The sequence below is a fragment of the Suncus etruscus genome, chromosome 14 (genome assembly GCF_024139225.1).
Source record: "Suncus etruscus isolate mSunEtr1 chromosome 14, mSunEtr1.pri.cur, whole genome shotgun sequence".
Lineage (NCBI taxonomy): Eukaryota > Metazoa > Chordata > Mammalia > Eulipotyphla > Soricidae > Suncus > Suncus etruscus.
In genome coordinates this window covers 93125477-93142832 of record NC_064861.1, presented here as the reverse complement: position 1 = coordinate 93142832, position 17356 = coordinate 93125477, and positions in this window count along the sequence as shown.

Below are 17356 nucleotides of genomic sequence, written 5' to 3'. Positions count from 1 at the left end.
GGACCCTTGAACCCTTATGGGATGCTAGGGATCAAATCTGCGTTAGCTGTCCTCAGATTGTGCCTTTTGGCAAACTAATACCTCACCCTACAGAAAAATCAAACCAGGGATCAGAGCAATGTAGAAAAGGCATTTGCCTTGTAAATGGGAAATCCAGGATTGATCTTCGGCATCCCATAGGGTCCCCTAAACCCTGCCAGGAGTCAGCCCTGAGCATCGCAGGGTGTGGCCCCAAAACAAATTAACCACAACCAAAAAAATAAATAAATATGGGACTGGAACGGTGGCACAAGCGGTAGGGCATCTGCCTTGCATGCTCTAGCCTAGGACAAACCTTGGTTCAATTCCCCAGCATTCCATATGATCCCCCAGGCCAGGAGCAATTTCTGAGCGCATAGCCAGGAGTAACCCCTGAGCATCACCAGGTGTGGCCCAAAAACCAAATAAATAAATAAATACATAAATAAATAAATAAATAAATAAATAAATAAATAAATAAATAAATAAATAAATAAGAGGAGAAACTTGGGGTTGGAGAGATAGTATGGAGATAGGGCGTTTGCCTTTCATGCAGAAGGTCATTGGTTCTAATCCCGGCATCCCATATGGTCCCCCGAGCCTGCCAGGAGCATTTCTGAGAATAGACCCAGAAGTAACCCCTGAGCGCTGCTGGGTGTGACCCAAAAAAACAAAAAAAAAAAGAGGAGAAACTTTCAGTCTCTTTCCTCGTATATCCAGTGTCTTTTCCTCACTCCCACAGAGTCTTCTGCTTTTGTGGGTGCTGAGTAAATGGGTGATCCGGCTCCCTCCCAGCTGGGCCCTGAGTCCCGGCTGAACCCCCTGGGCATGGTGCCTGGCACAGCTCCAGCTTGGGGCTATTAGGAGCAAAGCCACTACCCTGTGCTGACTCACTCTCGTGTCAACACACATTTTCACCGCTCATGAGCAAATCCCCAGAGAGTGGGGCTTCTCAGGTGTTAAGGGGTGCGGTTTGCATTTACCCAAAAAAGGACAGAACTGTCCCCTACCCATCACCCCCCCCCCATTGACTCTCCTCACCTGCTCATCTGATTGGAATGAAAAAACATCTTTGAGCTCTAGGGGGTCAGAGACCAAAAAGGGCTCTTAAAAGTCAATTAGCAGGAGAGGCTGGAGGGATAGCACAGCAGGAAGGCGCTCACCTCGCACACGGCTGACCTGGGTTCGAAAACCAGCATTCCACAGGGTCCCCAGAGCTCATCAGGAGTGAAATGCAGAGCCAGGAGTAACCTCTGAGCACAGCCAGGTGTGGCCCAACAACCAAAAAATAGAATAAAATTAGGAGAGAGAGAGAGAGAGAGAGAGAGAGAGAGAGAGAGAGAGAGAGAGAGAGAGAGAGAGAGAGAGGCTCAAACCACCCTCACCCCCTGGCAGGCTCGGGGACCGTATGGGATGCAGGAGGTCAAACCCGGGTCTGCCCTGGGTCGACTATGAGCAAGGCAAACGCCCTACCACTGTGCTATCTCTCCGCCACCTCATAGTGTTTACTTTTCATCTTCAGCTGCTTGCATTCCCTGGGCCGCTTTCGCTTCCCTGATGACTCAAAATATTAAGCTTTAATTTTTTTTTTCTTTCCTCAAGTGCTTAAATGTATTTTCTCCTTCACAAAGTGTCTGTGGAGAGCTTTAGTTCATGTTTGAAGTGGATTGTCTGTCTTTAATTGGTTTTTGTTTTGTTTGGGGGCCGCACCCAGTAACACTCAGGGGTTACTCATGGCTCTGCACTCAGGGATCAGTTTTAGTGGGCTCAGGGAACTATATTAGATGCCGGAGATCGAACCCGAGTCTGCCTCGTCCAAGCTTGCTCTGCACTATGCTATCACTCCAAACTTTGGTTTTCTTAGTGAGTTAGTTCCAAAGGACATTGAAGCCTTTTCTTGGGACAGTGACACCCCCATCATCCACTTGGGAAGTTTCCTGCTGACCTGCTTTTCCATTCTCTCTCCTCGTCATACCCACAGCCCCCCAACCTTGATAGTTTTGCCACTGAGAAATGAGAGGGTAATTTATTACACTTTTTTTTGTTTCTGGTTTTTGGGTTATACTCTGTGGGTTTCAGGGGTTCCTCCTGACTCTACACTCAGAAATCGCTCCTGGCAGGTTCGGGGGACCATATAGGATGCTGGGATTCGAACTACCATATGTCCTGGATCAGCTGCGTGCAATGCAAATGCCCTACTGCTATGCTATATCTCTCTGGCCCCCGAAGTACATTTTTTGAGGGAGTAAATTTGATGAGGCCCTGGAGGGTGCAATCAAACCACAGGAGGCTGGTTAAATGCTTTTGTTATGTCTATTTTATTTTGGGGGGGTCTGTATAGGGGCCCTCAGCAACACTAAGGTACAATTTGGGGCCCAGGATGCCACTCAAATCTCCTGCATATGAAAAGCCTGAGTTCTTTCCAGCCCAAAGCTGTTCAGACTTAGACAACCTAGTGTATGAGGCACCACACACACACACACACACACACACACACACACACACACACCAAAATTGAAATTTCAGCCCTTCAGTCCCACTTACCATATTTATTTACATTTGGGGGGCCACACCTGGCTGTCCTTGGACCTTCTCCTCAAGGATCACCCCTGGGAATGCCTGTGGGACATATTGGGTGGCAAGGATCAGATTGGAGTTAGCAGGTGCAAGGCAAATGGCTAAATCGATGTACGAGCTCTTCAGTAAAACATAATTTCTTGGGGCCGGAGAGATAGCACAGTGGCGTTTGCCTTACAAGCAGCCAACCCAGGACCTAAGGTGGTTAGTTCGAATCCCAGCGTCCCATATGGTCCCCTGTGCCTGCCAGGGGCGATTTCTGAGCAGACAGCCAGGAGTAACCCCTGAGCACTGCCGGGTGTGGCCCAAAAACAAATCATAATTTTTTAGTTTTTGTTTTGTTTTTAAACATTTATTTATTTATTTTGTATTGTGGGCCACACCCAGCAGTGCTCAGGGGTTACTCCTGGCTCTGAGTTCAGAAATCACTCCTGGCAGGCTCAGGGGGGCCATACTGGATGCCAAGAATCGAACCCAAGTCCGTCCTGGGTCAGCGGCTTGCAAGGCAAACGCCCACCCCTGCACTATTACTCCAGCCCCTTAGTTTTAGTTTTTTTTTTTTTTTTCTCCTAAGCAGTGCTCAGGAAACCTGATGGCCTCTCCCAGCAGTTTGTCAGAAAACCAGGTTGTATATCTGTGTGAGGACCTGAGAATGTGGAACTCCCCACCATCACCCCAGTTGCTTAGGGGACATGTGGTGCTGCTGGCTCAGCCATGTGCAAGACACACATGTTAACCCCTGTATTATAACCCTGCCCCCCCACATTAACCAATTTTTCAAGGACACAGTCACCACGTGAGGCAGGTAGCTCCCATGTCAGTCGCAGAGATGTGTGTGACATTTTCGTAGCCATGGAAAATTCTAGAAAGTTCTAGTTCCCGTTCCTTTGCAGTAGCGACTGCTTTTCCGGTGAGTAAGCATCTGTGTGGCTGGGCCAAACCACCACCTCCCCACTGGAGGTGAGGACAGGAGCAGGCTAAGGAGAGGAGGCGAGAATGAGAAAAAGTCACTTGACCGTAATCATAATTGCCGGGGTGTTGTACGCGCTCATTACATTAACTAAAGTTGCCTGTAACCACCATTAATGAGTGTTTACGGCATCCCAGGGCTTCTTAAGTGCGTTATCTGACATGTGTTTGTTTATTCCCAGAGTAGAAGCAAGAAAGGAAGAAAACTGGGCCATTCCTTCTTGTCCCAAACAGCAAAGGGGCTCATTCTTTTGGTTTGTTGTTTGAGGCTCCCCTGGCTATGCTCTGCTGGGGTTTATTCCTGGCTCTGTTCAGGAATCCCTCTTATTATATTTTTTCTTTTTTGGTTTTTGGATCACACCCGGCAGCACTCAGGGCCTACTCCTGGCTCTGTGCTCAGAAATCACTCCTGGTAGGCTCAGGGGACCATATAGGATGCCGGGGTTTGAACCTGGGTCCTTCCCAGGTCTGCTGCATGCAAAGCAAATGCCCTGCCACTGTGCTATCTCTCTAGCCCAGGAATCCCTGGTAGAAGGGGATTTGGTTGTGTGCCCAGAAGAGACAGAGAAAGGGAACAGCTTCTTCACATAGTGACAGTTTTTCAGGAAACTCATGCATATGCATGAAGGACAACTGTGAATGCAAAACCCCCAGGAACTTACAATCAACATATGTCGCAGGTACCGAAAGCAGCAGGAAAACACCGCGGGGGCGTGGCTTTGGCATGCAAATGGCCTCCAGGCGGCTTATTTACATACTAATTGGGAGGGGCCTTCCTTGCCTTATATGCAGCTGACTCGGGGGCGTGGTTTGGGTATGCAAAATAAAAATCCAGACTGCTTTGTCTGTATATAATAGGGTCAGGTCTTGCCTTATATGGTCTGTCCTGTGTGTGGTTTCAATATGCAAATGAAGAGATATGTGGCTCATTTGCATGTTATAGGGGCGGGCCTGCCTTACTCACTGTCAAAAGTTTGGTTCCATTCTCCCCACCATCCCATATGGTCCCCAAGCACCGCCAGGAGTGATGCCTGGGGCAGAGCCAGGAGTGTGACCCACACAGAAAAATGCTACTGGGGACAGATTGATAACACAGCAGGGAGAATGCTTGTCTTACATGACCCGGGTTCGATCCCTGGCATACTATAGGGCCCCTGAGCCTGCCAGGAGTCATTTCTTTTTTTTGGTTTTTGAGTCACTCCCGGTAGCACTCAGGGGTTGCTCCTGGCTCTACGTTCAGAAATGAGGGAACGGGCCCGGAGAGATAGCACAGCGGTGTTTGCCTTGCAAGCAGCCGATCCCGGACCAAAGGTGGTTGGTTTGAATCCCGGTGTCCCATAGAGTCCCCTGTGCCTGCCAGGAGCTATTTCTGAGCAGACAGCCAGGAATAACCCCTGAGCACCACCGGGTGTGGCCCAAAAACCAAAAAAAAAAAAAAAAAAAGAAATGAGGGAACATATGGGAACATAGGGGATGGAACCACCGTCCTTCTGCATGCAAGGCAAACACCCTACCTCCATGCTATCTCTCCGGTCCCTCTTTTTTTTTTTTAATTTTTGGTGAGGTCACACTAAGCAGAACCGCCAGGTGTGACCCCAAAACAAAAACAAACAAATAAATAAAAATTGCTAAAAGCATTCAAACCAGGTGGCTGGCTGATATACATGTGTTTGTTCTCAGCTCAAGGACACAGCAGACCTCCCTGCTCTGGGGGGACACTGAGCTGATTCCAGGGAAGGTTCTGAGGAGAATTTGCCCCCAGAATTCTCCTCTGGCTTCTCAGAGCCTTGGATGGTCCCCGACTTGCAGGCAATGCTTCTCATCCTGTTCCCTCCACATCTGTCTGTACCCAAGTTTCTCCTTCTTCTAAGACCCCAGCAGGAGAACAAACCCCTGAGGTCTGACACCTAAAAAAAGGCCACACAGTGCCTCATGGTCCAGAGCTCACGTTCACCCCCCAACACATTGGCAGAAAAATAACGGAGACAGGAAGGGATGGGGGACAGGGTGGGGTGGTCAGCTGGTCAGAGCTGGTCAGCATCCCCCAGGCAGGCTCCTCCTCTGAGGTCTCACCTGAGGGAGATGGAGGCGGGTGGGAAGGCCCCCACACCTGGGTGGGGCGACTGTCCCTTTGTTTTGCTCCTGCTGGGAAAGCGGAAAAATGAAAAGAGAGTCTCAGCGGGAGAGGAGGAGAATTTTTCCACCCTGTCAGGTTTGCTCAAGTCTGATCCTGGGGTGTACCCTGTGAGGAGGAGGAAGCCAGTGCCAGCAAGGGAGCAGAGGGGTCTGGGCAGGAGGGGATGGGGGTACACACAGAGACTCAAATCTCACACAGGTGTCTGCAGTCGGGGTGAAATCCAAAGCACTGGAGGGCAAGAGTGAAAAGACAGTGGGGAGGGCATTTGTTTGGCAAGCAGCCGTCGGGGTTTGATCCCCAGCATTCCTTAGGGTCCCCTGAGCACCCCCAGGAGTGATTTCTGTGTGCAGAGCCAGGAGGAACTCCTGAGCACCGCTGAGTGTGGTCTAATTTTCCTTCCCCTAGATCCACCTGTCTGCCCTGCCATTGGCATAAGGCACCAGAGTGACTGGGCACTAAAAGCTTCACGCCTGGCTGGGAGGCAGATCTGCCAATGGTGTGTCTGTTTAAATAAGTTTTATTGGCTCCAAGCCACGCCCCTACCTTCTGGTAATTGCTGCAGATATGACTGAAACAGAATCAATATATGAGGTGGTGGGGGATATCGGAGTCTCTACCCAGGGTCACTGAAGGCTGACCTCTCTCAGGGTGTGGGGATCAGTGTTTTTATATATATAAAGATTATATATTTATTTAAGCACCAGTGTTTCTTATGCTCATGGCTACAGGGTCGCTGGACAAAGAACTGTTCACTTTACCAAGTATTTTGTTGTTTTACTGTTATGTTTTCTTTGTTGTTTTGGGGTCACAATCAGCAATGCTCAGGGCTGACTCCTGGCTGGCTCTGCACTCAGGGATCACTTCCAGTGGTGCTCAGGGGACCCTACGGAATGCTGGGGATTAAATTCAGGTTGGCCATGTACAAGACTAAACTATCTTCCTGACCCATCTACTAGTTGTCTTAGTTTATTTTTGTTTGTTTGTTTTTGGGCCACACCCAGCTGCATTCAGGGGTTACTCCTGGCTCTGCACTCAGAATCGCTCCTGGCAGGCTCAGGGAACCATATGGAGTGGCGGGGATCGAACCCAGGTCCAGCCTGGGTTGGCTGTGTACAAGGCAAATGCCCTACTGCTGTTCTATGGTTCCAGTCCTAGATTGTGGGGGTTTTTGTTGTTGTTTTGTTTTTTTATCCTGTGGGTTTGGGTCACACCCAGCTGTGCTCAGGATTTACTTCTAACTCTATGCTCAAGGGTCACCCCTGGTGGTGCTCAGGGGGCCCTAGAATGCTGGGGACCAAACCAGAATCAGTCTCTTGCAGAGCAAGGGCCTTCACTAACCACCGGGCCATCTCCTCTGCCTTCTACCTCTTCTCAGACACAGGGCGTAGCTGACTCTTCCTTCCAGAAGGCTACATGGGGACTCAGCTCTGTCCAGCCACAACCTCTACTTCTGTCTCTGATTCTGATCCCACGTCAGGCCTGAGGCCTGCAAAGCTGTATCTGGGGTCCCTCTCAGGGCCAACTTGAAGCCTGTCACCCAGAATCCAAAGCTCACGTCACCCAAAGGCCTTTGAGCCATTCCCAGGATCCTGCAAGCATAGCTTCGGGGATCACAAGGGCCCTGCCCTGTTCTCTTGAAGACCTGCATGACCCTGGGACAGGTGAGTTCAGGTAGGTTGTTGAGGTCACACAGCAGGGCAGGGTGAGGCAGGGCTGGCCCCCAACATTCCCCTCCGGGGAGCACCCAGGCTAAGTGCAGGCTTGGGACTGGGGTGGTGACGTCCCTTGGGAGTGTATTCAGGGAGCCAAGTTCCAGGATTGGAGTTTCTGGGTCAAAGGCCACACAGCGGCAGGAAAGCAGCAAGGGATTGCCAGAGAGCACAGAGGTGCCCGTGAAAGCAGTGAAAAACATACTTTTAATGAAAGCCTTAAAATATGACATGAATTTATTAAACTCCAGCCATAAGTTGCTTTTCTCTCCCGTTTCATTTCAACTAATTATAAGATGTTCTCTTTAACTGCCTGTCTGCATATTCCTTATCTGCCAAGTTACAGAACCTCCCTGCGGCCTCCCTGCTTCCCGAAGCTTTACAGCCCCTGTGTGACCCACCTGCCCTCGAGCTCCTGTATGACCCACTCGCCCTAGAGATTTGAAGATGCTGCCACCCTGCCCCCCGGCCTCCCTGCTTCCCGCTCCTGTGTGCCCACCCACCCTAAAATCTTGAAATTTGAAATCACCTTTATCTCACAACCCCGGGCGCAGCTCTCCTACGTCAGTGCTCATTCCTGTTTCTTTTTTTTTTTTTTTTTTTTTTTTTTTTTGGTTTTTGGGTCACACCTGGCAGTGCTCAGGGGTTATTCCTGGCTCCAGGCTCAGAAATTGCTCCTGGCAGGCACAGGGGACCATATGGGGCGCCGGGATTCGAACCGATGACCTCCTGCATGAAAGGCAAACGCCTTACCTCCATGCTATCTCTCCGGCCCCTTTTCCTGTTTCTTTTAAGATTGTGCTTTGATAATAAGAATGAATCAACCTGTCTAAATTCTGTATAAAAAGAGACTGGCACCCAGAGAGATAGCACAGCGGTGTTTGCCTTGCAAGCAGCCGATCCAGGACCAAAGGTGGTTGGTTGAATCCCGGTGTCCCATAGGGTCCCCTGTGCCTGCCAGGAGCTATTTCTGAGCAGACAGCCAGGAGTAACCCCTGAGCACCACCGGGTGTGGCCCAAAAACCAAAAACCAAAAAAAAAAAAAAGACTGGCTTAAGGTTTCGGGGTCCGTAAACCTCTACTCTGCCACGGGTATGTTTCGGACCTCTGACCAGTCAGATAATATATGGAACTTGCTTGCATCATTGCTGGGCTGAGTCTTTTTCATTACTCTACGCCGGGCAGCTGAAAATCGGGTTTTCTGGACCCTGCACTTATTGGGCTTGGGTCTCTGAGGAAAAGGGGGAGAAACCCAGACATGGGGAAGCAGACACAGGAGGCAGTGGCAGCCAGAGCAAGAGCACAGTGGGGAGGGTGCTTGCCTTGAATGCAATAGACCCAGGTTTGATCCCCAGCATTGCATATGGTTCCCCGAGTACTACCAGTTGTGATTCCTGAGTACAGAGCCAGGAGTAAGCCCTGAGCACTGCCAGGTGTGGCCCAAAAAGCAAAATAATGAAAATAAAGGAGGTAGCGGTCAGGCGGCTCCCAGGCCTGGCGCTGGATCTGTCCAGGGTGCGAGGACCCAGGGAGAGCTGAGTTTAGGGGGAGTCACGGGCATCTTGGGGGCTCTGCTGGGACGGACAGGAGTGGGTGGTAAAGACTCCCAAGACACTTTCCATACCCACCAAGTTTCCAGCCAGGGACACTGAGGCAAGGGAGGAGACAGGGAGCTGCTGCTGGCCACCGCCTGGCTCAGGCCATGCCCAGGGATTGTTGGGATGTCACAGGGAGTCCTGCTGCCCCGTGGGGTCTGGTCCAAGTCCCAGGGTCACATTCCCCAGATGCACCTTCTCTGCGCTGAACCCTGTTTGGCTTGTCTCCAACCCTCACGAAGCTGAGAAATCAATGCTATCATTCCAGAACATTCTCTTCATTCCAGAGAGAAATCCTGCACCTGTCAGCACCCTGAGCGTGCGCACCACACACACACACACACACACACACACACACACACACTGTTGATCCACTCGCACCAGGGTAGCCCACTCGTGGGGTGTGCAGGTATCTGGTTGCTTATGTCCGATGGATTCAGGGTCTCCGTTTATTGAGGCTCCCACATGTTGGAGCTACTAGCAACAGCTTCTTTTTTTTTTTTTTTTTTGGTTTTTGGGCCACACCCAGCAGTGCTCAGGGGTTACTCCTGGCTGTCTGCTCAGAAATAGCTCCTGGGGCCCGGAGAGATAGCACAGCGGCGTTTGCCTTGCAAGAAGCCGATCCAGGATCAAAGGTGGTTGGTTTGAATCCCGGTGTCCCATATGGTCCCCCGTGCCTGCCAGGAGCTATTTCTGAGCAGACAGCCAGGAGTAACCCCTGAGCACCGCTGGGTGTGACCCAAAAACCAAAAACAAAACAAAACAAACAAAAAAAAAGAAATAGCTCCTGGCAGGCATAGGGGACTATATGGGACACCAGGATTCGAACCAACCACCTTTGGTCCTGGATCGGCTGCTTGCAAGGCAAACGCCGCTGTGCTATCTCTCCGGGCCCGCAACAGCTTCTTTTATCGACTGTGAATATTCCAGAAGCTGGGCCTTAGGATCAGCAGGATATAACAGATAATAATAATAATAAACAATGATGATTATGATGTGGGTTGTTTTCACCTCTTGTGAATAAACATGGCTGGTGCCAAACCGCTGTGTGCACTGTTATTTTTTTGGTTTTAGGGCCACACCCAGTGGCACTCAGGGGTTACTCCTGGCTCTGCACTCAGAAATTGCTACTTGCAGGCTCAGGGGACCACATGGAATGCCAGGGAGGGAATGTGGGTCTGTCCTGGGTCAGCCACATGAAAGGCAAATGCCCTACTGCTATGCTACCAGTCTGGCCCCCAAAATGTACTGATTTTTTTTTTTTTTTTTTTTGGTGTTTGGGCCACACCCGGCGGTGCTCAGGGGTGACTCCTGGCTGTCTGCTCAGAAATAGCTCCTGGCAGGCACGGGGGACCATATGGGACACCGGGATTCGAACCAACCACCTTTGGTTCTGGATCGGCTGCTTGCAAGGCAAACGCCGCTGTGCTATCTCTCCGGGCCCAAATGTACTGATTTTTTTTTTTTTTTTTTTTTTTTGTGTGGTTTTTGGGTCACACCCGGCAGTGCTCAGGGATTACTCCTGGCTCCATGCTCAGAAATTGCTCCTGGCAGGCACAGGGGACCATATGGGACGCCGGGATTCGAACCGATGACCTTCTGCATGAAAGGCAAACACCTTATCTCCATGCTATCTCTCCGGCCCCAAATGTACTGATTTTTAAACCATAACAAGTGGGAATCGCTCAGCACCTCCTCTTCCCCACCCTGCAGGTGCCATCTGGAACTCGGGACAGGAAAGGGCTCTCCGAGCCTGTCTCACAGGGTAGGGGTCAGCAGACTACCACCCCTCAAATCAAGAACTTGTCTTGAAGCAGAAGCAGAGTTCAAGTCCAGGCAGGTTGACCCCGAGGTCCCTACAACCCATCCCCAACCCCCACACAAGCCGGAGCACATTTCATTGGCTCTGCAGTGAGGATCAGTTTGGGTCTCTGCATGTTGGTGCATCTTAAGTACTTCAGTTTGAGGGTGTGGATTTTCAGGGCAGGGTACCTGCTTTTTTGTCTGGCTTGTTCAATTTTTTGTTTTATTTTTCTTTTAGTTTTTGGACCACACACTTGGCTGTGCTCAGAGGTTCCTCCTGGCTCTGCGTTCAGAAATCTCTCCTGGCAGGCTCGGGGACCATGTGGGATGCAGGGGATCACACCCGGATCTGTCACAAATGTCCTATCGCTGTGCTCTCGGGGGATGGGGGGGGGGGCTCTTTTGTCTATTTATACACTGAATTTTTTCACACACCCTTGGAAGTGCTTGGGAAGGGGGGACCCTATGGGGTGCTGGGTTGGCCTTATGCAAACACCCTCCCCGCTGTGCTATAGTTTTCTTTTCTTTTCTTTTTTTTGGTTTTTGGGTCACAGCCAGCAGCGCTCAGGGGTTCCTCCTGGCTCTATGCTCAGAAATCCCTGCTGGTGGGCCTGGAGAGATAGCACAGCGGTGTTTGCATTGCAAGCAGCCAATCCAGGACCAAAGGTGGTTGGTTCGAATCCCGGTGTCCCATGTGGTCCCCCGTGCCTGCCAGGAGCTATTTCTGAGCAGACAGCCAGGAGTAACCCCTGAGCACGGCCGGGTGTGGCCCAAAAAAAGAAATCCCTGCTGGCAGGATTGGAGGACCATACAGGATGCCTGGATTTGAACCATCGACCTTCTGCATGCAAGGCAAACACCCGGCTTGTCCCTGACCAGGTTACCTTTGATCTCTCCCCCCAACCACCACCACCACCACCACGAAACCCAACACTGCCCTGCAAGATGGAACCTTCAGGCTTAAGTTTTCCCCAACTGCACCTCAATGGGCATCAAAGGAATCAACTTTGTGACACCCTCCCAGCCTCCCTCCTTCGCACCTGGGCCCAGAGCTTTGATTTTCGGCTTAACAGCTGAGGAATGTTCAGCCTTTGTTCCCCACCCCACCTTTGTTTGGGGCGCCACCACCCAATTTAATTCCTTCTTGATTGTGATGGGGAGTTCAAATGTCAAGCCTGGCCTGGCCTAACCTGGCAGGCGGCCGATGGTGCGAGCGCCCATGGCGGTTGGGTCGCGTAATTACACCCTGAGAGATTCCAACAGCCAACCCCAAGGGAGGGAATGAATAAATAAATGAATGATCAGGGATTGGGGGGGTCCAAGCCATAGCACAGTGGGGAGGGCGTTTGCCTTGCACTCGGCTAACCCGGGACCGACCCCGGTTCGAATCCCAGCATCTCATATTGTCCCCTGTGCCTGCCAGGAGCGATTTCTGAGCGCAGAGCCAGGAGGAACCCATGAGCATCGCTGGGTGTGACGCTCAAAAAAAACAAAACAGGGCCGGGCGGTAGCGCTGGAGGTAAGGTGCCTGCCTTGCCTGCGCTAGCCTAGGACGGACCACGGTTCGATCCCCCGGCGTCCCATATGGTCCCCCAAGCCAGGAGCAACTTCTGAGCGCATAGCCAGGAGTAACCCCTGAGCATCACAGGGTGTGGCCCAAAAACAAAAAAACAAAAACAAAACAAAACAAAATAAAAACAAAAGTCCAATCACTTAGTAACACCACATTGGAATTGGGACTTAGATATTAGACAGCACAAACATTGGTTTATTGTATCTCACCTTTGGGAGAAAGCAGTCACTTCTATTTAGGGGCCAGTCTTTTTAGGGGCTGGACTTGGGGTTTTCTCTACACTATACTCAGGGAATAATTTCTGGCAGTCGTTATGGGATCTCATGCAGTGCAGAGAATTCAACCTGGGTTGGCCAGATGAAAGGCAAATGCCAGGACCAGAGAAATAGTATAGTGGTAGGGCGTTGCTTCACACACGGCTGACACAGGATGGACCTGAGTTTGATCCCCAGCATCCCATATGGTCCCTTGAGCCCACCAGGAGTGATTTCTGAGCACAGAGACAGGAGGAACCCCTGAGCGCCACTGAGTGTGGCCTAAAAACAAACAAAGCCAAATGACTTAGTCTCTACCCTCTATACTATCTCTCCTGCCCTACTATGCCGTATTTAAATTTTTGGATTTTGGGGAGGAGGGAATTAGATCTCATTTGGCAATACTCAGAGGTCACTCTTGGCTCTGAATTCAGCAATTAGTCTTGGTGGTCCTCAGGACATCATGTGGTATATACGTGAGACTGAAGCTAAACACAGCAGGAAAGGCACCTGCCTTGTACGTGGTTGACCTGAGTTTGATCCTTTGTGCCCTATATGAGTTCCCAAGCCTTCCAGGATCAATCCCTGAGCACAGAGAACCAGGAGTCCCTGAGCACTACTCAGTATGGCCCCAAAACAAAACTTTGTGGGATATTGGGGCCAGAGTGATATAACACAGCAGTAGGATGTTTGCCTTGCACACTGCCAATCAGGAACCCACTCGGATTTGATCCCTGGTATCCCACATAATCCCCCAAGCCTGCCAGGAATGATTTCTGAGTGCAGAGCCAGGAGTAACCCCTGAGCACTGCCAGTTATGGCACAAAACAAAACAAAACAAAAGGGGCCGGAGAGATAGCATGGAGGTAAGGCGTTTGCCTCTCATGCAGAAGGTCATCGGTTCGAATCCCGGCGTCCCATATGGTCCCCCATGCTTGCCAGGAGCGACTTCTGAGCCTGGAGCCAGGAGTAACCCCTGAGCACTGCCGGGTGAGACCCAAAAACCAAAAAAAAAAAAAAACAAAACAAAACAAAACAAAAACTATATGGGATATTGGGGATCAAACCCATTTACAAGGCAAATGACCCCTTCCCTATTGTGCTGTCACTCTAGCCCCTCTCTGGGCCCTAGTATGTCCATATATATATAAGCAAATCATAACACAGGAAGAGAGATTGACTTTTGTCCCTTGACAGATGTTTATTTTATTTTATTTTTGATTTGGGGGCCACGCCTGGCAGCGCTCAGGGGTTCTTCCTGGTTCTGCGCTCAGAAACGAATCCTGGCAGGCTAGGGGGATCATATGGGATGCCTGAGATCGAACCTGAGTCGGTCAAGTGCAAGGCCAACACCCTCCCCAATTGTGCTATTACTCCAGTCCCTTGACAAATGTTTATTGAATTCTCTCATGCACGAGGGTCTGGGGCCACAGCACTGTACATCATATCTCTACTGGCTGCCTTGAAAAGATTTATTAGTTGATACAAGGGAGGGAGAGAGAGAAAAGGGGAAAAAAGCATGCCTGTAATTAGCAGTGGGATCAAGAGTTCGAGTTAATGGCAAACTTATGGCCCCGAGCTGTGGATAATTTGTCCACAGTCCAAAGTGGTTTATGGCATAGAGAGAGAGGCCAAAGGCCAAACATATCCAGGGCTCAGGGCTAGATTCTTGTGGCCTCCGAGTCCCCCCTGGGAGAGCCCTCAAAAGAAGCATGGGGGGGCCCAGAGCGATAACACAGTGGTAGGGTGTTTGTCTTGCACACGGCCAACATAAGACAGACCCAGGTTTGATCCCCAGCATCCCATATGATCCCCCAAGCCTGCCAGGAAGAATTTCTGAGCGTAGAGCCAGAAGTAACTCCTGAGCACCGCTGGGTGTGATCCAAAAATACAAAAAGCAAAACAAACAAACAAAATAAAACAGAGCCATGGGAAGGCAGCCATAGATAATGGGGAGGGTGCTCGCCTTGTACGTGACAGACATGAGTTCTATACCTGCCACAACATCTAGTCCCCAGAGCCTTGCCCAGAGTCAGCCGTGAGCACAGCCAGGTGTGGCCCAGAAACAAAACCAAAAGAGAAAAACAGCTGGAAGCAGCCCTGGAGGGCTGCTGAGCGAGACCAACAAGCAACAACCAACAGTAGTGAAGCCCCAAAAGGCTGTGGAGTTCTAGTCTGAGCAGTTGAAATAACATTGATAGCACCCACAAATCAGTCTCTGGCTGACAGTATAACGGTGAGGCTCTTGCCTTGCATGCAGTCAACCCGGGTTCATTTCCCAGGTTCATTCCCCGGCACCCCTGATGGTTTCCCTGAGCCCGCCAGGAGTGATCCTTACATGTAGAATCAGGAGTAACTTTTGAGCATCGCCAGGTGTGGACCAACCCCACAAAAAGAAATATGTCTCGGGGTCGGAGAGATAGCATGGAGGTAAGGCATTTATTTGCCTTGCATGCAGAAGAATGGTGGTTTGAATCCAGGCATCCCATATGGTTCCCAGAGCCTGCCAGGAGTGATTTCTGAGCATAGAGCCAGGAGGAACCCCTGAGCGCTGCCAGATGTGATTAAAAGGAAAAAAAAAAAAAAAACCATGTCTCAAAGCCTAGTGTACGTACATTTTGACACTTTATATGGAATTTCCTGGACAAGAAAATAACAAATGACACTTGGGGGATAACCTGGGTGAGGTCCTGGAGAAAGGAGGCAAGGAAGAAAGGGAGGGAGGGAGGAGGGAGGGAAGGAAGGAAGGGAAAAGAAAGAAATGAAAAGGAAGAAAGGAAGGAAGAAGGAAGGAAAGGAGGGAAAAGAATAAAAGGAAGAAAGGAAGGAAGGGAAAAGGGAAGGAAAGAAAGGAAGGAGGTAGGAGGGAAAGAGGGAAGAAAGAAGGAAAGGAGGAGGAAAGGAAGGAGAAAAGGGAGAGAAGAAAAGAGGGAAGGAGAGAGGAAAAAAAGGGAGGGGGAACAAAGAAAAGGAAAAGGGGGCCGGTGAGGTGGCACTAGAGGTAAGTAAGATGTCTGCCTTGCAAGCGCTAGCCAAGGAAGGACCGCGGTGCAATCCCCCAGCGTCCCATATGGTCCCCCCAAGCCAGGGGCAATTTCTGAGTGCTTAGCCAGAAGTAATTCCTGAGCGTCAAATGGGTGTGGCCGAAAAACCAAAAAAAAAAAAAAAAGAAAGAAAAGAAAAGAAAGAGAAAGAAAAGGAAAAAGAAGGAAGGAGGGAGGGAGGGAAAGAGGAGAAGCAGGTGACAGTGAAACTCTGGATTTTGGGTCTAGCTCACAGGGCTTCAGCCCCCCTTTCCGCTCTCCATCTCCCCTGGAATCTGGTCCTACGGGTGGAATTTTCTGGTCACCACCAATAAAATCATCTTTTCCAGATCCCAAAGCGAACAGAGAGCAGGGCCCCCCAAGACCTGGTTCCACTGCCTAATTCTGAAAGCATCCCCGACCTGGTGTGCGGTGTCACCACGGCCCAGCCTTCCACCCCTGGATACTTTTCCTGCACCGCCCCCCCCCCCCCCAATCAACCACTGCCCTGGGCCCATTGTAGGTCCCTTCCTGCAATGATGGCTCAAGTGAGCGCCTAGGGATGTGGGTGCAGCGCCCCTGGTCCCATCTAGGTCCTGGTCCCTAGCATCCTAGGATCTGACACAAAACACTCGACCTGGGGTGGAGGCTCCATTCCCGCCACCAAATCATGGGCCCTGGCCAGCCAGTCCATGACAGGGTGCCCGGTCCAGCCCCAGCGTGCTGTGGGAGCCCCTTCAAACTCCCACTTCAGGCTGTGGCTCACCCATGCCCCTTGGAGCTACCAAGGACCAATTGAGGCCGTAGCACTGCACACAGTGTTGTCGGGGTTTTTGTTTTTTTGATTGGTTGGTTTGGGGGCCACATTTGATGGTGCTCAGGTGTTACTCCTGGCTCTGCGCTCAGAAATCGCTCCTGGAAGGCTCGGGGGACCATGTGGGATGCCGAGGATCGAACCCGGGTTTGTCCTGCGTCAGCAGTGTGCAAGGTAAACACCCTATTGCTGTGCGGTCGCTCTGGCCCCTCAGCGCGGCACACAGCGGGACTGCACTGACACCTGCTGGCCAAGTGGTAGAAGCTGGTAGGATTTTCTAAGCAAATTGCCAGGGAGAGTCTCAGGTTTGGAGTGCAGGGCAGAGGTTCCTACTGTGCCTGAACCTAAAACTCAATTCTCTCCCACAGAGGGTGTGGGAGTCGGGGCAGAGGTAAGATCTTGCCTTGCATCTCTGCTTGTCCTGGTTCCAACTCCTGAGCATGGTGCCAGGAGTAACCACATCTTTGCCCCACAAAAATCCTTTTCTCTATTTTTTTAGGGTAAAAGGTGAAGAATTTGGGCTACAACCACTGTATTCAGGGCTTACTTCAGGCTCTGGTGCTCAGGAATGAGGCCTAAGTCCAAATGATAGCACAGCAAGGAGCACATGTGTTTGCCTTGCACACCGCTGACCAGGGTTCAATCCCTGGCTTCCCAGAGGATCCCCGAGCACCTCCAGAAAGAGTTCCTGAGCACAGAGCCAGGAGTAAACCCTGAGTGTCCCCCGGGTGTGGCCCAAAAATGAAAGAAAAAATATAATGTTGAGGCCGGCTGACCAATGGTGTGCTCAAGGAAGATGCCAAGCCACTCTCTCATGCAAATGCAAAGAGTTTATTATCCAGCATGCTGGGGCTCAACACAAACTGAGGCAAAGAGCCACAAAA